The 22,024-nt window shown below is 34.2% G+C and overlaps 1 long non-coding RNA gene across 1 annotated transcript in view; it reads right to left on the bottom strand.

The window, feature by feature from the left end:
* LOC123574020 (uncharacterized) overlaps window positions 1–6,379 on the bottom strand; it is an 82,621-nt gene extending 76,242 nt beyond the window's left edge. The window contains exon 1 of the long non-coding RNA XR_010583407.1: window positions 5,939–6,379. This is a non-coding gene — a long non-coding RNA (uncharacterized lncRNA). The remainder of the gene's footprint in view (window positions 1–5,938) is intronic.
* Window positions 6,380–22,024: the final 15,645 nt, after the last annotated feature.

Genomic DNA, 22,024 nt, shown 5'->3' with positions numbered 1-22,024 from the left:
CTTTCTTTCTAAGCTTACCAGTGCAATCAGACAGTTACTGCTCCCAGTAGTTGCTGTATTCCTGAAATATCTAAAATAGTTCTAGTGTAGTGGCCACTGGAATTGCCACGACTTCCTTAGCACATATATTATACCTCATGAGCATAAGTGATACACTTAAGTAACTATATTTCACTGAATACTATAGATTACCCATGACACATACTCCAATAAAAATTTTAAACTTATTATTTACTATTACAACTAGTTCATGTACTCAACTCTTAAATTCTGATTTGAGTATTGATTGGCTGGAACAATATCTAGTTACCAATTTATATTTAAATTAAATTTTGGGAAAAAATTACCCAATAGTTCTTCATGTAATAATAATAATAATAATAATATTATTATTATTATATACACACACATTACACACATAATAGTATGCAGATTACATACATGGACAAAAATACTTGTCATGTGTTGGTATTTTATTCTTTAAACTTCTGGGAGTTATATCCATTAATATCATCCTATGTTTTCTACTTTTACCTTTCTACTATTTTTCTTCAGATTTTATCACTTCTTCTGATCTATTTTCAAGTTCACAGATTCAATTATCTAACTCCTTTCTGTAGTTTAGCATACTCATAAATTTAGTATTTGATATATTTTTCAACTCTATTTGTTTCCTTTTTATAATTTGTATTTCTCTGCTGAAATTTCATATATTTTCATTTGCTATAAGCATATTTTACTTTAAGTCATTGAGACTAATCATGGCATCTGTCTAAAAATACTTCTCTTACATATTTCGACATCATCCCCAGATGACCCAGATGTGCCAGACCGAGAAAACTACTTACATGAAGCTAGAGAGATACATATAAAAGGAAGGACATTTCAGAAGGAAATAAGAAGAACTACAAAACAGTGAAGAATCCTTTTCAGGCAGTAGAATTAAGCCAATGTATACCTACCTGGATTTTGCAATTGCTATGGACCATTGACTCATGTGGGCCCCTTGCTTTCTCTTTTGAATTGAAGGGACTGTAGTGGTTATCCTACGCCTGTCTCACTATCATGTGTTGGGTGTGTGTCAAGTCTCTTGTACATAGGTTTTTCAGATTGATAAGAATTATACTCAAGGATCTATAATTAAGGAAGTACACTCAAGGAGCATCACATAAACTCATACCTAATTGGATTGGTTCTCAGAGCTGTTAGGTGACTGGTTCACCTTCCAGCCGTAATAAGATGAACATTTAAGAGGCTTTGAGAAAGGGATGGTTGCATTTTGCATGTGATGCAATGCAAATTGCTGTGAAAAGGGGATGAACTGTGTCAGAATGCATTCTCCAAACATGATTACAGCAACATGTATGGTTTCACATGAACTTCCAGAATTGTGCACACCCTCTATTAGGAGGTAGAATCTCTATGTCCTCCCTTTAAAACTAGGAGTGGTTTTGTGATTGAAGACAAGAATGTGGCACAAGTAATTCTGTGTGATTTCTAAGGCCATATTATAAAAGAAGATAGTTTCTGACTTCCTTTTTTTTTCAGAACACTTAGCTTTGTAAATTAGCCACCATCTTGTGAGAATGTACAGCCCACATGCAGAAGCAAAGTTCAGGTGTTGCAACCGACACTTTCATCTAATAACTCAGCCAATTACCATCATCAAATGCAATTGAACCAGCCTTAAGATTGTTCTAGCCACTAGCTTTAAGTATCTTCCCTAAGCCCTGAAAAAATCACAGACTTCTGAACAAAAAAAAAATTATAATAAACCTCTAAATTATGACTTTGTATGTTATTCAGTCATAGTAACTGAAAAAGGTTACTTTTGGTGAGGAGAACAACACAGGGAATAGAGAGTAAAACTGAACTTTGAAATATCCATAATGTTTTCATTTTTACCAAAAAATGTATTTATGTACTGTGTTTTAAATTAATGTGAAATTAAAAAGGGAAAATTTGAAATGAACTATGTTAGAGATGTAAAATATATCATTGCCTTTTAAATTATTAAAGATAATATTAAAAGTATAGAATTTAAAAATAATATTTAAATTACTCAAATTGTCATTCAAAATTTGAGAATGAGACAGTTGAAAATGAGCATCATGTTATAAATTCTGTATCCTGCTCTGAGTGCACATAGCCTGATAGTAGGAAAATCAATTAATGTCCTTAGTACTATTTTCCTTCTCTATAAATACCATATCCTTTAATTCCATTATTTATTACATGTGGGAAATTAATGACCCACACATAGTCAATTAACTAGACGCATCCCTTCAGTCTGGCATAACACATATGATTAATAAAATATGTGGTGAGACATATTAGTCTCTACTTTTTAAACCAACATTCAAGTACATATGGATACATTTCCTTTTCCTTTCAATGGTCTCAATTATATAGACAAAGACAAAATGTTATATTCTAGCTTTTAAAGAGATATTCGTTATAAATTTAAATATGAGAATATTGATATCATTCACTTGTCTATTTCATTACTCAGAGATAGCCTAAAACAAAAAGAAAAATAAAACATATTTATTAAAATATATCATCTTACATAAAATTATTTTGACTCTATGCCTACCCTTCATTAGGATATATGCTAACTAATGAAATATTATTTTAAAGGATCTATAAATGAAGATCAAATAATCTTTAAGTACAGTTTTAAAAAAGCTACATCTTGCTCTTGCTGTTCCTTTCATGTCCTAATTTATAGTTAATTTTCACGAGTTATAAAGTTCTGTATTACACATCCCCCACCCACGACACCTCCCAGCTTTTAAAAGAGCTTAACGATTTATTATAGCAATTTAGCAAAAGTACTCCTGCTTCCTGTCAGAATTTACTGGCATCTTTGCTCACAACCTGGACATAAAAATATGTCAATGTGACCCTATCGGTATCCTTATTGCATGACACTGATTGCATATTTCCTTTCCTCTGCTTTTATGCCTGTTTGATAGATCAGATCAACCTGGAACATGTCTACATTTCTGCACTAAAATTTTTAATTGCATAAAACAAATTTCTATTAGAACAATAAAGGTGAAAAATAAAACAGTAAAATTTTAGATGGAGACAATTTCTATAACCCAGTAAAAGACAAAAAAAAAACCCAAACAAACCAACCTGTATTTAATGAACTCAAACCAATAATTTATCATTATAGTAAAAATATTCAGCAGAAATTGTGAGATAGCTTCCTCAATGAAAAGTGATATGTGGACAATCATCCTCTAGTCTGCTTCATATTTTTCTAGTTTAGTTCTCTAGGAATAATGATAGTGTTTTCTCTTCACTCTTCCTCTGTTACTTATTTTTCTCATGCAAAGATGTGGACCCTTGTGGGAAATAATGTCTAAGATCACCAACACCTTAATAGCTTGTTAATAATACTATAAGTGCAACCAATTTTCCATATAATATTAACATCTGTGTCTGTCACCATCGTGTCAACGTTTGTGTGCTCCTATAAAATTGACAAGACACAGAAGAATGCTTTTGCATTTGCTTCTCTGCTGAATTGGCTCATGTGATATTAACACCAATAATCTTTTACTATTTACATGTCAATGAATGCCATATATCAGAAAATTTATGCTCTCAATAAAATATTGTGGCAGATAAAATGTATTTGATATAATGAAAAGCAAAGTTTTTAAAGTAATGAGGACATTATCCTAACCTTTTATTATTTAGTTGGAAAGCAAATACTTTTTCAATTGATTCAATTTTTTATTCTGAAACATTTTAATACGTTTTTATAGAATGAAAGGTTTACTTATTTTATGTTTCAAAATTCTATATACTTGTGCAGTCTAATGTCTCAGGTAAAAAGGTCAAATTTAAAAAGAGCAAATTTAATTGCAAGTAGAAGAATGCTTGTTTGTCTGAGGGAAGCATTTACATAACAGACTCACACACATATTCACAAACATACATGTAAGTATAGACATAGATATTAATGAAACAAATATATGGGGTTTGTATCTTAACATTTAAATCTCTAAGTAATTTATTTCAAATTTGAAATTATTCTGGTTTTAAATGATACAAATTATAAACCTTATAGAATGGTAACACAGTTGAACAAGTTATATAGTCACAGAGTACCTCAAATGATGAGCCATACATGCTGTTTTGAGGTTAGTAGTAGTAATTTTTCTCACTAAGACTTCCATTCTCATTAAATAAGTACAGCTTTTTAAAATTTTTATTTTATTTTATTTATTTTTTTGAGACAGAGTCTCGCTCTATCACCCAGGCTGGAGTGCAGTGGTGCAATCTCGGCTCACTGCAAGCTCCGCCTCCCAGGTTCACCCCATTCTCCTGCCTCAGCCTCCTGAGTAGCTGGGACTACAGGCACCCGCCACCATGCCTGGCTAATTTTTTTTTTTTTTTTTTTTTTTTTTTTTTTGGTATTTTTAGAGAGACAGGGTTTGACGTGTTAGCCAGGGTGGTCTTAATTTCCTGACCTCGTGATCCACCCATCTCGACCTCCCAAAGTGCTGGGATCACAGGCGTGAGCCACCATGCCTGGCCATAAGCACAGCTTTTACAGAGGTACTATGGCCTAACAAAACCTCACATACTGAGGTCATCCTCAAGCTGTTAGGTTCTGCCCACACAAAGCCAGGATGAAAGTTTTATTTCTCACAGTTTTCTGTGCTTGTGTCCCATAATACCTCCCAAAAGTGAGCATGAAAAGTTCACTTTTTTTGTTCTTTGTTAACAAACATTTAATACATGTATAAAAAAGTGACTTTAGTTTTTAAAATAAAATGTTATGCTATATTTTTATGTCTATCCTTATAATATTGGCCCGTATTTCTTTTGTTACTACAAGCAGAACAGGATAAACCTCCCTTCTCTGGATTAAATGCCATGACCACTGATCTTCAAGTATTATTTTTCTTAAATTAGTTTTTAAATTAGAAATGTATCTAATTTATATTAACCATTTCCTTTTCAATGAGACCACATTTCTTTTAATTAAACAGTAAATATTTATTCTGTTATTAAAAATGTTCTGAAAACAAAATGTTTATTTTTAAAAAACATTAGAATAAACTGAAAACATCTTCATGTTACTACTCTAAAAATACAGACTCTGGGTTTATTTGGTGTTAACATGTCTTCCAAATACTAAGGAATAGATATTTAATTACCACCCTCTTTGTTTTAAAATTTAGAAAGTGTTTCAAGCTTTTCACGTCTAACCTGTAACGAATAAACAATATAGTAAAAACAAAGATTCAACAGACCAAGCCAACCAGCAATAAAATTAAACATTTCTGATTCAAATATCAAAAAACCAATTTCAGTAATAAATATATGGTATGAAAACCCCATAAAGGACTAGTAGGATATATTATACCTGAATGAAATTATGGGTTGAGAATAGGAAATCTATGAACTTAACAAATCAAGTTAAAGAATATTCATGAGGAAATGAGACTGCAAGTGTTGTATTATTTGACAAGCTACTTGGTAGAACACAAAGATATCCTTAGGGAAGTTGCAAATACATTTTAAAATGTTATTATTGAAGTTGACTTTTAAATATAATAATGAGGGCATAAAAATGACTTTAAACGTATTCAGAAATAGGGAAAAATAAATTTAAGTTACATAAAATATATTTAAAAAGATGTTTGCCCTTTTTTGTTCCTTGAATAAAGGGAGCAAATATTTTAAATTCCATGCATTTTATTTTAAAATTTAGGAAATGCTCACAGCTTTCTACACTAAAATTTACAGGAACAGAGATAATGTAATCAAGCAATAAAACCAAATTAAATAGATTTTTCTAGACTGATGTATTTCCTTCACAAAAAGACTATTTTTAAAAGTCTATGCACTTAAAGAAAGAAAACTATTATTTATTGATCCAGTTATTTGAAAATATTTACTGATCACTTACCTTCCGTCAACTGAACTTCATATTATGGAGAGAGAGAGAGAGAGCAGTGAAAGCATATGTAAAGTTGCCCATCTTCATCAAGCTTCAGTCCTACAGAGGGAGAAAAAATAGTAATCAAAGTAGGGACTTTAAAACAGGAGTGTCGGCCGGGCGCGGTGGCTCAAGCCTGTAATCCCAGCACTTTGGGAGGCCGAGACGGGCGGATCACGAGGTCAGGAGATCGAGACCATCCTGGCTAACACAATGAAACCCCGTCTCCACTAAAAATACAAAAAAATTAGCCGGGCGAGGTGGCGGCGCCTGTAGTCCCAGCTACTCGGGAGGCGGAGGCAGGAGAATGGCGGGAACCCGGGAGGCGGAGCTTGCAGTGAGCTGAGATCCGGCCACTGCACTCCAGCCTGGGCGACAGAGCGAGACTCCGCCTCAAAAACAAACAAACAAACAAAAAAAAAAAACAAAACAGGAGTGTCATAATACAGCTTAGACTTTTAATTATACACCGGTGTTGCTGTGTTGAGATGGGATTGAATATAAGGCAATGACAGAAGTTTAAATTAGGATAAAATATGGCTATCCTACAATTTTGAAGCTCCCTGAAATAAGAATTCATAAAAATCATTGATATTTCCCCAAGAAGTCTCTGCAGTAGTCTCGACTTTGTGAGGGAAGTAATATTGGTAAGAGTGAGAAGGTGAATTCAAAAATACCTTTTGGAATCACTGTACTTTAAAGGTAAAGTTAACAGGATTTTCATATGTGTCAGATGTGAAAATGTGTATGTATGTGAGAAAGAGAGCATGAATGAGAATCAGCGACATAAAGTAACAGTGACAGAGCTACAGACACAGAAAATTAAAAGAAGACACCAAAAACATTGAGCTGAGGAACTATAAAATGGTATTTGACACTAAACAAAACAGGGAAGAGCAAATCTGAGGAGTATCAGTAGCTCAGTTTGACCATATTAATTTTGAGATCCCTAGCCAACATCCAGGTGGAGAAGTCAGACAGTGTTGGGTGTAGTGTTTAGTGTTCAGGTGTAACATTAAATACAGGAACAATAATGAGACAAAACTTAGTAAATAATCAAAGATAGGAAAGATATGCAGTCAAAGTATTGACCCTAGTGGTTCTTTAGCACTTAAAAATGCTGAAGGAAAAGTAGGTTTAGTGTGGTGTTCTGAAATTCTATCAAGGATGTTGTTCAAAAAAGGGGAGAGAGATCAACTGTGCCAAATGCTGCTGATACATAAATTAAGATGAAAGCTAAAAAATTGTGCTTCAGTTCACAATTTAACAATATGGATACTGTTTGTGCTTTGATAGGAGTAATTGTGTTGGCATCAGTAGGTGAAAACCATATTGGAATGGCTCCTCAAATGAATACGTGATCTCTGTATTCTTAAGGAATTATTTTATTGGACAGCAGAGGCACAAATAGGATTAGTTTTAATTCTGGGGTTAGGATACACTCTAAACATGTGTCCATGGGTGCTCTGCTTTTATTTATCTAGTTATTCTATTTATTCTATTTTAATAATCTAATAATAAACTATAAAACCTACATCTATTTAATTGACAAACTACAAAGATTGATACTAGAGGTTGTTGGATAGTATGTGGCTCCACATATTAACTTATGAGTTACTGATGGGCAAGTAAGCTGGTAAAATATTTTTGGAGAACTGATAATACCTGCTATATATAAACATCAAGATACCAAACATCCCCAGATTTTATATTTTAGTGTATTTCCGGAGGAAAAAAAAACAAAAGACATATGAAAATGTCCATTGTTATTAAAAATAATCACACTGCATAGCCTGAGTTGTTTTTATTAGCAATTAAGTCTCTGATTTCAGCAGTACCTTTATCTAATTATATTTTCTATTTTTAAAAAAAAATTACCACTCTTTGAGAACAAAGAATACTTAAAAATAACTTCAATTTTATTTTAAAATCCAGGATACCTGTACAAGACCTGCAGGTTTGTTACATAGGTAAATGTGTGTCATGGTGGATTGCTGCACCTATCAACCCATGACCTAGATGAAACCCACTTGCATTAGCTATTTATCTTGATGCTTTCTCTCTTCCCTCCTCCTAACAGTCCCCACTGTATGTTGTTTCCCTCTCTTTGTCCATCTGCTCTCATGGTTCAGCTCCCACTTATAAATGAGAAAACACGATGTTTGATTATCTGTTGACAGTTTGTTGAAGATACTGGCTTCCAGTTCCATCCATGTCCCTGAAATCGACATGATCTTTTTTTTTTTTTTTCTTATTGCTGCATAATATTCCATGTTGTATATGTATCACATTTTCTTTATCCAGTCTATCATTGATGGACATTTGGGTTGATTCCATGTTTTTGCTATTATGAATAGTGCTGCAATGAACATATGTGCATACATGTATCTTTACAATAGAATGATTTATATTTCTTCGGGTATACCCAGTAATGGGATTGCTGGATCAAAAGGTATTTCTGGTTCTAGATCTTTGAGGAATCACCACACTGTCTTCCATAATGGTTGAACTAATTTATGTTCCCACCAACAGTGTAAAAGTGTACTATTCTCCACAGCTTCACCAGCATCTGTTGTATCTTGACTTTTTAAATAATTGCCATTCTTACTGGCATGAGATGGTATCTCATTGTGATTTTGATTTGCATTTCTCTAGTAATTAGTGATGTTGAGCTTTTTTTCATATGTTTGTTGATTGCATAAATGTTTTCTTTTGAGAAGTTGTCTGTTCAAGTCATTTGCCCACTTTTTAATTTTTTTTTTTCTTAAATGTGTTTAAGTTTCTTGTAGATTCTGAATATTAGACCTTTGTCAGATGGATAGGGGGCAAAATTTTTCAGGCATTCTGTAGGTTGTCTGTTCACTTCTTTTGTTGTGCAGAAGCTCTTTAGTTTAATTAGATCCCATTTGTCTATTTTTGCTTTTGTTGCCATTGCTTGTGTTTTCATCATGAAATCTTTGCAGTGCCTATGTCCTGGATGGTATTTCCTAGATTTTCTTCTAGGGTTTTTATAGTTTGGAATTTTACATTTAAATCTTTAATCCATCTTGAGTTAATTTTTGTATAAGGTGTAAGGAAAGGATCCAGTTTCAATTTTCTGCATATGGCTAGCCAGTTTTCCCAACACCATTTATTAAATAGGGGATCCTTTCCCCATTGTTTGTTTGTTTGTTTCAGGTTTGTTGAGAATCAGAAGGTTGTAAATGTGCAGTGCTACTTTTGAGATCTCTATTCTTTTCCATTGGTCTAGGTCTGTTTTAATGCCAGTATCATGCTGTTTTGGTTACTGTAGCCTTGTAGTACAGTTTGAGGTCAGGTAGCATGATGCATGATGCTTCCAGCTTTGTTCTTTTTGCTTAGTATTGTCTTGGCAATATGGGCTCAGCTTTGGTTCAATATATATTTTAAGTAGTTTTTCTAATTCTGTGAAGATGTCAGTGGTAGCTTAATCAGAATAGCATTGAATCTATAAATTACTTTGGGCACTATGGCCATTTTCACTATATTGATTCTTCCTATTCATGAGCGTTGACTCTTTTTCCATTTGTGAAACAGTGGTCTGTAGTTCTTTATGAAGAGGTCCTTCACTTTCTTTGTTAACTGTGTTCCTAGATATTTTATCCTCTGTGTAACAATTGTGTGGGAGTTCATTCATAATTTGGCTCTCCGCTTGCAACTGTTGGTGTATAGGAATGCTTGTGAATTTTGCACATTGATTTTATCCTGAAACTTTGCTGAAGTTGCTTATCAGCTTAAGACACTTTTGGTCTGAGATGATGAGGTTTTCTAGGTATAGCATCATGTAATCTGCAAAGAGAAACAGTTTGACTCCCTGTTTTGCTATTTGAAAACTTTCTTCCTTTCTCTTGCCTGATTGCCCCAGACAGAACTTCCAATACTACGTTAAATAGGAGTGGTGAGAGAGAGCACCCTTGTCTTTCCAGTTTCCACAGGGAATGCTTCCACTTTCGCCATTTAGTATGTTATTGGGTGTGGGTTTGTCATAAATGGCTCTTATTATTTTGAAGTATGTTTCTTGAAAACCTTGAGAGGTTTTTAACTTGAGAAGGGATGTTGAATTCTATCAAAGGCCTTTTCTGCATCTATTGAGATAATCATGTGGTTTTTGTCTTTAGCTCTGTTTATCTGATGAATTGTATTTATTGATTTGCGTATGTTGAACCAGCCTTGCATCCCAGAGATGAAGCTGACTTGATTGTGGTGGATAAGCTGTTGGATGTGCTGCTGAATGCAGTTTGCCAGTATTTTATTGAGGATTTTCACATTGATGTTAGCCAGGGATATTGACTTAAAGTGTCCTTTTTTTGTTGTATCTCTGCCAGGTTTTGGTATTAGTATAATGCTGGCCTCCTAAAATGAGTTAGGGAGAAGTTTCACCTTTTCAATTGTTTGGAATAGTTTCAGAAGAAATGGTACCAGCTCTTCTTTGTATCTTTAATAGAATTCAGCTGCAAATCCATCTGGTCCTGTGCTTTTTTTGGTTGGTATGATATTTATCACTGTCTCAATTTCAGAACTTGTTATTGGTCTATTTAAGGTTTCAAATTCTTCCTGTTTCAGTTTTGAGAGGGTGTATGTGTCCAGAAATTTATTCATTTCTTCTAGATATTCTAGTTTATTTGCATAGAGATGTTTATAGTATTCTCTGATGGTTGTTTGTATTTTTGTGAGGCAATGGTGATATTGCCTTTATCATTTTTTATTGTGTGTATTTGATTATTCTGCCTTCTTTATTAGTCTATCTAGTGGTCTATTTTATTTTATTTTTTAAAAGAGAGCTCCTGGATTCATTAATTTTTTTGAATATTTTTTTCTTGTCTCTGTCTCCTTCAGTTCCACTCTGACCTTGGCCATTGCTTGTCTTCTGCTAGACTTGGGGTTTATTTGCTTTTGGTTATCTAGTTGTTTTAATTGTGATGTTAGGGTATTGATTTGAGATCTTTCTGGCTCTTTGGTGTGTGTATGTGGGGCTATATATTTCCCTGTTAACACAGTCTTAGCTGTGTCCCAGATATTCTGATACACTGTCTCTTTGTTCTCATTGGTTTCAAAGAACTTCTTCATTTCTGTCTTAATGTCATTATTTACCCAGGAGTCATTCAGGAGCAAGTTGTTCAATTTCCATGTAGTTGTGTGATTTTGGGTGAGTTTCCTTGAGTTCTAATTTGATTGCACTGTGGTCTGAGAGACTGTTATGATTTCAGTTATTTTGCATTTGCTGAGGAATGTTTTACTTCCAATTATGTGATTGATTTTAGAGCAAGTGCAATGTGACACTAAGAAGAATGTACATTCTGTTGTTTTGGGGTGGATAGTTCTGTAGATATCTGTCACGTCTACTTGATCCAGAGATGAGTTCATGTCCTGAATATCCATGTTAATTTTCTGTCTCAAAGATCTGTCTAATATTGACAGAGGGGTGTTAGAGTCCTCCATTATTATTGTGTGGAAGTCTAAGTCTCTTTGTGGATCTCTAAGAACTTGTTTTATGAATGTGTGTGCTCCTCTACTGGGTGCATATATATTTAGAATGGTTAGCTCTTCTTTTTTGAGTTGATCCCTTTACCATTATGTAACACCCTTAGTCTTCTTTGATCTTTGTTGGTTTAAAGTCTGTTTTATCAGAAACTAGTATTGCAACTCCCGCTTTTTTCTGCTTTCCGTTTGCTTGGTAAATTTTCCTCCATCCCTTTATTTTGAGCGTATGTGTTTCTTTGCACATGAGACAGGCCTCTTGAATATAGCTCACCAATGGGTCACAACTCTTTATCCAGCTCGCCATTCTGTGTCTTTTAATTGGGGCATTTAGTCCATTTACATTTAAGGTTAATATTGCTATGTGTGAATTTGATACTGTTATCATGATGCTACCTGGTTATTTTGTAGGCTTCTTTATGTAGTTGCTTCATAATGTTACTGCTCTGTGTACTTCAGTATTTTTTTTAGTGACTGGTAACAGTTTTTTCTTTCCATATTTAGTGCTTCCTTGAGGAGCTCTTGCAAGGCAGGTCTAGTGGTGGCAAATTCCCTTAGCATTTGCTTGTCTGAAAAGAAACTTATTTCTCTCTTCTTAACTTATGAAGCTTAGTTTGTTCGGATATGAAATTCTTGGTTGGAAATTATTTTCTTTAAGAATGTTGAATATTGGCCCCCAGTCTCTTCTAGTTCATAGTGTTTCTGCTGAGAGGTCTGCTGGTAGGCTGATGGGCTTTGCTTTATGGGTGACTTGGCCTTTCTTTCTGGATGCCCTTAACATTTTTTTTCCTCATTTCAACCTTGGAGAATCTGATAATCAAGTGTCTTAGGGTTGATCTTCTCATGGAGTGACTTACTGGGGTCTATGGATTTCCTGAATTTGAATGATGGCCAGTATTGTTAGGTTGGGGGAGTTCTCGTGGATGATATCCTGAAGTATGTTTTCCAATTTGGTTCCATTCTCCCTGTCTCAGGTAACCCAGTGAGTTATAGGTTCAGTCTTTTTAAATAATTTCATAGTTCTCAGAAGTTTGTTCATTTTTTTCATTCTTTTTTCTCTAATCTTGTCTGCCTGTCTTATTTCAGCAAAATAGTCTTCAAGCTCTGAAATTCTTTGTCTATTCAGTTATTGATACTTGTGGTTGCACTGTGAAGTTCCTGGGTTGTGTTTTTCAGCTCATTCAGGTCACTTATGTTCCTCTCTAAATTGTTTATTATGGTTAATGGCTCCTGTAATGTTTTTTCATGCCTGTTAGCTTCTTCACATTAGAATAGAATATGCTCCTTTAGCTCAACGAAGTTCATTATTATTACCCACATTCTGAAGCCTATTTCTGCCAATTCATCCATCTCATCCTTCACCTAGTTCTGTGCCCTTGCTACAGAGGTGTTGTGATCATTTGGAGGAGCAGAGACATTGTTGCTTTTTGAGTTTTTAGTGTTTTGTTGTTGATTCATTTACATCTTCATGCGTTTATCTAGTTGCAATCTTTGAGGCTGCTAACATGTGGATGTAGTTTTTGTAGAGACATTTTTGTTGCTGTTGTGGCTTTGTTTGTTTTTCTTTTAATAATCAGGCCCCTCTTCCATAGGTTTGCTCTGGGCCCACTCCAGAACCTATTAACCTGGGTCCTTCCAATGCCTGAAGGTGTCACCAGTGGAGGCTGCATAACAGCAAAGATGGTTGTCTGCTTCTTCTTATGGGATTTCTGTCCCAGATGGGCACTGACCTGATTCTAGCAGGAATACTCCTCTATAAGATGTCTGGCAACCCCTGTTAGGGGATCTCACCCAGTCAGGAGGCATGGGATCTGTGACCCACTTAACAACACACTCTGGCTGCCCCTTGGTGAAGGGGGTGTGCTGTCCTGTGGAAATCCCACTGAACTACCTGGATTCCTCAGAGCCATCCAGGGGAACGACTGAATCTGCTGATCTGGAGACCACTGGTGCCCCTCCCTCAAGTGGCTCAATTCCAGGGAGATAAGAGTTATGTCCCTATACCCTGGGCTGGAGTTGCTGAAATTCTTGCAGTGAGGTCCTGCCCAGTGAGGAGAGATAGGTCAGGGTCCAGCCTAAAGAGGCAGTCTTGTCACAATCTGCCACAGCGGCTGTGCTGCACTGTGGGGAATTCCCTCTGGGTTCTAAGGGTCCTGTCTCTCAGGCATCTGCAGGGGAATAATGGCAGAATGGAGCTGCAATGATGACTGCTGCCCCTCCCCTCAGGAGCTAAGTTGTCTTAGGCAGCCGGTAGCTACAGCGATGATGGCTTCCCCTCATCCTGGGAACTCGGTAGTCTCAGGCAGTCTCCAGCCAAGTGGCCACTGAGAATCTGCCAAGTAGTCAAGTAGCTCTGTGATTGGAACCCAAGGTCCTGGTGGCATGAGCTCAAAAAAGGAATCTCCTGATCTGTGGGTTGCACAAATCTGTGAGAAAAGCATGGTTTCTCATCAGGATAGCATGATCACTGCCTGCCTCCCTTGTCTGAAAGTGGGAGCTCGCCTTGCCCTGTGTGTCTCCCAGGTTGGCCGTCACACCACCCTGTCTTTTCTTACTCTCTGTGGTCGTGCCAACTGCCTACTCAGTCCCAATGAGAGAATCTGCATACCTCAGTTGCCTGTGCAGAATTCACTTGCCATTTTTGTTCTTGGTGGGAGTTCTGACCACAGCTATTTCTAGTCAGCCATCTTGGCCCCTCCCCCATAATAATACATTTTATATCAATTCTATATTCAGTGCCCATAACAGAAAGCAGCATTTTGTAGGTTTCAAATAATGATTTGTTGACTTAATAATAACATAAAATAAATTATTTATATTATATATATGCAAATAATATATATTATTTTAGAATACAGTGGTAATGTTTATTATGTATAAAATTATTTATATCTTTTTAAAAAATATTTTTAGGCATATGAGTTATTGATATACATAGATACATTGTTTTGTTTATATGAAAAAGTTTGCAGTTAATATACATTTTTGGAACTTAAACTTTTTTTATCTTGTTGCTACAGCAAATGTGTCTTTTAAAAACATGAATGAGTTTTACTTAATTTTTAACAAATTTCTTAATAATATATATTCAATATTATTTTGTATAATACATAAACAGGCACCCTATCAGAAGCAAATAGTCATCCACTCTACCACTGCCACCCCATCCCTTCACTTAATAAAGTTCCTGAAGATGTTACCTATAGCAAAGGACTTTGTGTTCAACCTGAGTACTTTTTAGACCTTTTATTTTCAATTAAGTATGAAATAAAATAACTTAGCAGTAATAAAAGTCACACTTCTTGGAGAATGACTCTTTTTTTTATTTATTTTTTCCTGCTTAACATTTTGCAGCAAAATTGAGTACACTTCTCTTTCCCATAAATCAATGTTGGTTCTACAATTTGAACACTTCATTATTGGCTTTCTTATTATTACCATTTGCTTGTAATTTAGATACAATGAAATAATGTACAAAAAATATGCCACTTTCTTCCCTTCTCTTTTCTCCATACTACACAATTGTCAGTTTTCCTTTCTCTCCAACTCTTTTCCTCCATGTTTTTGGCCGCCTGTTTTTTGTTTGTTTGTTTTTAAACAAATTTCTGCACATTTCTAATCTTAGTACTGTAGAGATCAAATATGTGGTCAAATTATATATAAATAATATATATAAATTAAAATATATTCAAACATTAAACATAATTCCCTCTCACCTTATTTTGTAATTATTTTATATAATCAAATGTCTGCCAGAAATACATCAAACACCAATTGTTTCAAGTTCTGCTTTGTTATCTAATTGCATCAGAATTATTCAAAAGTCCTACAATAAGTACAGATAAATTAACACAAACCCAGACTGATGAAAACAAAATTTCCAGAAGAAACCGATTAATATGCATTGGAAATGTCTCTCTCAGGTGATTTTCATGTGATATATGATCCAAGTGTAGGATGCACAGGAAAATTACCTCATATTCCTCAAAGCAATCATGGGTAATATTGCACTAAAAGTGACTTTAAAAGAATCTGAGGGATTGGCTGAGAAAAGTGGTAGAATATGGTAAAATTTTGCCTAATACAAGAAAATGAATCAATTTAATTGGGCAGGCAGATGCTAAAAATACTAACCTCACTGTAAATGCTGAGCTTCAATTCATAGAGTTAGAAGAAATAAAAATGTCATCCCTTCAGTGATTGGCGTTGAGTAACCAATCTGTCACCTTGCCTAAACTTACATTTTTATCGTGCAGTTTTGCTGAGCTATCTTTATTTATTCTATTCATTATGTACTTTAAGGTCTTTTAAAAAATTACTCTTTCTGTCTATAATGCCAATTTTAACTTTCATAGCTTTTTAAAGCTTTCTTATTCCTAAATACCCATCTTAGATGACTTCTGTTATAATAACTTCTTATGAGAAATATAAGAAGATACTACTTTTGACTATTTAAGCTTACCAATTACTCCTTAACTCTCTACCTGCTTCAATCATTGTATTTATTACACTACATTGAAACCACCGTTTTCATGTTTGCCACTCTTAATATACAATGGGCTCCTTAAGGCACAGATGGTGATTTTTGCACCTTTGTGGCCCTTACTTAGGTTGCGCATATTGTCTCATGTATGAAAAGCTTCAAAAAAATGTTTACCTAACCACTAAATGACACAAGATAACTGGGGAAGTTCACGTTCATAGAACAATCATACAAACACTTCAGAGACCTAGGTGAAGGTAGCATGGGATCCAAGAAACGTTTATTATTATAGTGAAGATTATTGCCAAGAATTAATAGATTATTCATCAATTTTTATTATTGTAATTGTTTGGTTAGTGTTACATAACTCATTACTAAACATAAAATCATTTCCTGGTCAATGCTGCAAACACACACACACAGAAAAAATCATTGTTTAGCTCTATATTCCTTATCTTTTTTTTTTTGAAACAGAGGTTTGCTCTGTCGCCCAGGCTGGAGTGCAGTGGCACAATCTCTGCAACCTCTGCCTCCCGGGTTCAACCTCTCCTCTGGGTTCAACCTCTCCCCCTCCGCAGTGGCTCACTGCAAGCTTTGACTTTTGGGTTCAAGCTATTCTCCCGCCTCAGCCTCTGGAGTAGCTGAGATTACAGGTGTACGCCACCACACCTGGCTAATTTTTATATTTTTAATAGAGACGAGGTTTCACCATGTTGGTCAAGCTGGTCTTGAACTCCTGGTCTCAAATGATCCATCCACCTCAGCCACTCAAAGTGTTGGCATTACAGGGGTGAGCCACTATGCCTGGCTTGTATTTCTTATCTTTATGCTCACTTGTCTTTTGCCATAGATTTATGTTGAACATGTAAGACAAATCTTGCGTTACTTCTTTAGTCTTCTCAATATGATTTGAGATTAGTTTCATGAGGGAAATTTAGAAATTTCTTAAGTTATACCAGTAACACATTTACATACTATTTCTAGTGGCAGGAAACTTCTACACATGACTAATCACATATGCCATGCTGATTTTATTAGCTTCAATTTCAGATTGTGTTGTTAGTTTCTGAATATAAACCATGATATAAATTTTATTAGTAAGATACATCACGATAAGATTATGTGGTTGCAACCTTTGTTTTGTAGGTTTAAATGTCAAAAATATCAGAATAAAATGTATTTTAAATTTCATGAGCCATAGTAATCCCCAAAACTACCATTTATCATATCATGAACTTTTCTGAAACCTTTAATGACTCCCTATTAACTGCATGTCCATGTTTGACATTCGAGGCTGTTGCAGCTAACCTGTCTTCAGTTAAACACAATTGTGTTTCTGGCTTACAAGAATGCTTTGACTTGCCGATAGTAGTCTTTCTGCCTCTTTCAATATCCACTATACTAATATTAGACTTATTCTGCTTTCAAACCATGGCTCCCTTTACTTTTCTGGTATTTTCCACTCCACGTTCTTCAATGATCCAATTCCAAAAATTCTTTTTCATTTTCAGTTTTTATTTTCACCTTCTCTGGGATGGCACTGCTTGTAAAATTTCAAGATTTAAAAAAAAAAAAAGCAATGGAGAGTTACCACAAAACATGATACATTTTTAAGTAGAATCTCAATGTTCCTAAACTTCATGCAAAATCACAACAAAAACTTTTAAAATTAGAATGTATATGGAATATTTCAAAACTTATCTTAAATGTTAAAAGGTTTGTAATTAAATATTATAAAAGCAATCTGCATTGTTTCTAGAAAATTGAGAAATCCAGGAGTCAGAAGGAAAAAATATTGTTGTACTTTTTTGCTATGAGATAATCACTACTATGGCACATTCTTTCTAGCCTTATTGCCGTGGATTTTTCATACCTAATATTGATTTTATGCACACAATACATTGCATATGCAATGAAGTATTATGTTGTTCATTACTAAATAATGAAGAGTTTAATTATGTTATGTAAATTTGAAAAGGTAAAGGAGAGATAATTTTACATAATTCAGATTTTTCCACTTCTCATTTTATCAATAAACATATGTGCCTGAGTGAATATAGATGAACGATTTTGTTCTGCATTTTTTTCAGATGGTTTCAAGTTCTATGTTATCACTATATATGATTCTGTTGTTAAAATATATTCATTTATTTAAAATATGCATTTAAAGGAACAAAAACATCTGCATTTGATGTTCAATCAAACAACTATCTGTTCTAATGCCAAAAGAACAGCAAACTGCTTAAGAATTATAATGGAATTATATGTATGAATACAGCATTTTATAGGTCACTTAAATTTTTTCAAGAGAATGTTTGACTACATGTAATCTGCATTTTATATAATGATATTATAATGTACCATTGTAAAGTATATTTCTTGACTGTATTACATTTTTGGAAATACTATTTTATATAGGTAAAAATACTACAAAGTCCTTGTAGAAACTTGAAAACTGTATTATCTCTTAAAGACAATAAATATTCTCCAATAAAAAGACAGACAAAATAAAATTGTTGGTACATTTTTTCCAGTACATATTGCACACATTACATACATTTTTTAAAAATTCCAGCAGATCCATTTTGATAATGTATTGTTAGGTCATATGTAAGGAACTAAATACAAGAAGTGAAAAAATAAACATGGTCTCAGACATAAAATTTAACATTATACTATATATATTTCAAATGATTATTATAAGAACTTTTTGAGATTTTTACAGAGATGATAGTACATTGACAAACTTGAGGATGTTAATATTTGCCAAAGAGCCAAAATGAAAATGAAAACATTGCTTAATTCATTCAGTATACAGTTTAAAGTTACAGAAAATAAGACACATTTCTCTGCAATTGAATGTCTACATATTTTTCCCTGCAGCTTGGGTTTTGTGGAATGAGAGAAAAAATTCTTCTTCAAGAGAAAATTCTTCTTCCAGTACAATCAAGGTACAAGAGTATCAATAAATCTAGTATTTTAAATGTTTATCAATATAAAGACAAGATGTTATTTCAGAATACTGAGCTCAATTATGTTATGTACAAAAAAAGTCAAAGCTGAACAGTATTATTGGATAAGGCAAGGCCCAATAGAAGGAATTTGCTTTTTATTCTGTTACCTCAATATAAAACAGCTTATACTGGCTATACAGACCCTAACTTTTCAACAGTGTGGCTTATAAGGTGAATAAAGAATGGTTCTTTTTCTTTTAGTTTTTTGAATTGTCTCAGAATAAAAAGTGTGTAAAGAGTTTATAAATAAGTTTTTACTGTAAGTTTATTCTAAAATGATAGCAATTTTTGAGAAAATACTTTTTTTTTTACTCTCTCACTAATGCCATGTTAGTAGTATTTATTTCTTCTAGAAATAATGCATCAATAAAACTGTACTATATGGGTAATTAGCGTGATTTCTTGAAGAAATTAGTTAGGCCACAGGTTAATTATGTATTGTTCATTGACTTTTGAGTGCCAACAATAATATTCTTTACAAGGAACAGAGGATATTTAGTTTTTTTAAAAAAGAAAAGTACATGTACAAGAAAAGTAATTACTATGTGGAAGTGGCAATATGAATAGATTGTAGAGCATCATCAATAGGCAATGAAATTTGCTTAGGATAATGGACTCCAACTGCATTCATGTTGCTGCAAATGGCATAATTTTGTTCTTTCATATGGCTTTCATATGGCCTTGGTGTATATGTATTATATTTTCTTTATTCAGTCCACTGAATAATGGGCACCTAGGTTGAGTCCAAGAATATTCTATTGTGAATTGTGCTGCATTTAACATATGACTGTATAATTTTTTTTTTTTTTTGGTAGAATGATTTATATATTTCTTTGGATATATACCTAGTAATGAGATTGCTGGGTTGAATGGTATCTATGTTTTTACTTCTTTGAGAAATCTCCAGATGGCTTTCCAGAGTGGCTGAACTAACATACGTTCCCACCAACAGGGTATAAGCATTTTATTTTCTCCACAGCCTCCCCTGCATCTATGTTGATTTGGAATTTTTAATGATACTCATTCTTACTGGTGAAATATATCATTTTGGTTTTAATTTGCATTTCTCTGATGATTAGTGATGTTGAGCACATTTTCATATGTTTGTTGGTTACTTGTATGTTTTGAGAAGTGTCTGTATATTAACACTAACAGAAAACCAAATAACACGTTTTCACTTATAAACGGAAGCTCAACATTGCGTATTCATGGACATAAAGATGGTAACAATAGACACTGGGGACTAATAGGGTGGGGAGGAAGGATGTGGGACAATTATTGAAAAAATAGCTGTTGGATACTATGCTTACTATCTGGATGATAGAATCATTGGTATACTAAACCTCAGTATCATGCAACATAACCATGTAACTAACCTGCACATGTACACCCTGAATCTAAAATGAAAGTTGAAATCATTTTTAAAAACTTAGAAATAAAAGTATGAAATAACTAGAAAAAAATAGGTGGCAAAAAGTCCATCTTTCTTTTTTTAAAATTTATTTATTATTATTATACTTTAAGTTCTAGGGTACATGTGCATAACGTGCAGGTTTGTTACATATGCATACTTGTGCCATGTTGGTGTGCTGCACCCATCAACTCGTCAGCACCCATCAACTCGTCATTTACATCAGGTATAACTCCCAATGCAATCCCTCCCCCCTCCCCCCTCCCCATGATAGACCCCGGTGTGTGATGTTCCCCTTCCTGAGTCCAAGTGATCTCATTGTTCAGTTTCCTTAGCAAACTATCACAAGAACAGAAAAAGTCCATCTTTCAATAAAAATTTCCACATACAGGAAAAAGAAGAAGCAATGAAAATGATATATTTATAATTAATCTTGAAAAATAATGTTTATGGCATAAAAACAGACATCTAAACCAGTGGAACAGAATAGAGAACCCCAAAACAAATCTACACACCTAAAATGATCTTATTTTTGACAAAGGTACTAAGAATATACACTGAGGAAAAAACTATCTCTTTAATAAATGATGTTGGAAAAACTGAATATGCATATGCAGAAGAGTAAAACTATGCCCTATCTCTCACCATACACAAATATTCAAATCAAAATGGGTCAAAGGCTTAAACTTAACATCTCAAACTATGAAACTACTACAAGAAAACATTGGTGAAAATCTCAAATGCATTGGTCTTGGGAAACATTTATTGAGCAACACTCCACAACCACAGGCAACCAAAGTACAGATGTACACATGGGATCACACCAAATTAAAAAGCTGTGCACAGCAAAGAAAACAATCAACAAAAGAAGAGATAACCCATAGAATGTGAGAAAATGTTTGCAAACTACCAATCTTACAAGGGATTAATGACCAGAAATATAAGGAGATCAAACAGCTATAGGAAAAAAAAAAAAAAAAGAAAACCTCACAATTCAGTAACAAAATGGGCAAAATACTTGAATAGCCATTTCTCTCTTTTTATGTTATGTTATTTTTTTTTATTATTATACTTTAAGTTCTAGGGTACATGTGCACAACGTGCAGATTTGTTACATATGTATACATGTGCCATGTTGGTGTGCTGCACCCATTAACTCATCATTTACATTAGGTGTATCTCCTAATGCTATCCCTCTCCCATCCCCCGACCCCACAACAGGCCCCGGTGTGTGATGTTCCCCTTCCTGTGTCCAAGTGTTCTCATTGTTCAATTCCCACCTATGGGTGAGAACATGTGGAGTTTGGTTTTCTGTTCTTGCAATAGTTTGATAAGAATGATGGTTTCCAGCTGCATCCATGTCCCTACATAGGACACAAACTCATCCTTTTTTATGGCTGCATAGTATTCCATGGTGTATATGTGCCACATTTTCTTAATCCAGTCTGTCACTGATGGACATTTGGGTTGATTCCAAGTCTTTGCTATTGTGAATAGTGCCACAATAAACATATATGTGTCTTTATAGCAGCATGATTTATAATCCTTTGGATATATACCCAGTAATGGGATGGCTGGGTCAAATGGTATTTCTAGTTCTAGATCCTTGAGGAATCGCCACACTATCTTCCACCATGGTTGAACTAGTTTAC

The sequence above is a fragment of the Macaca fascicularis genome, chromosome 1, assembly GCF_037993035.2.
Source record: "Macaca fascicularis isolate 582-1 chromosome 1, T2T-MFA8v1.1".
Classification (NCBI taxonomy): Eukaryota; Metazoa; Chordata; class Mammalia; order Primates; family Cercopithecidae; genus Macaca; species Macaca fascicularis.
This window is presented reverse-complemented; position numbering and strand designations above follow the sequence as displayed.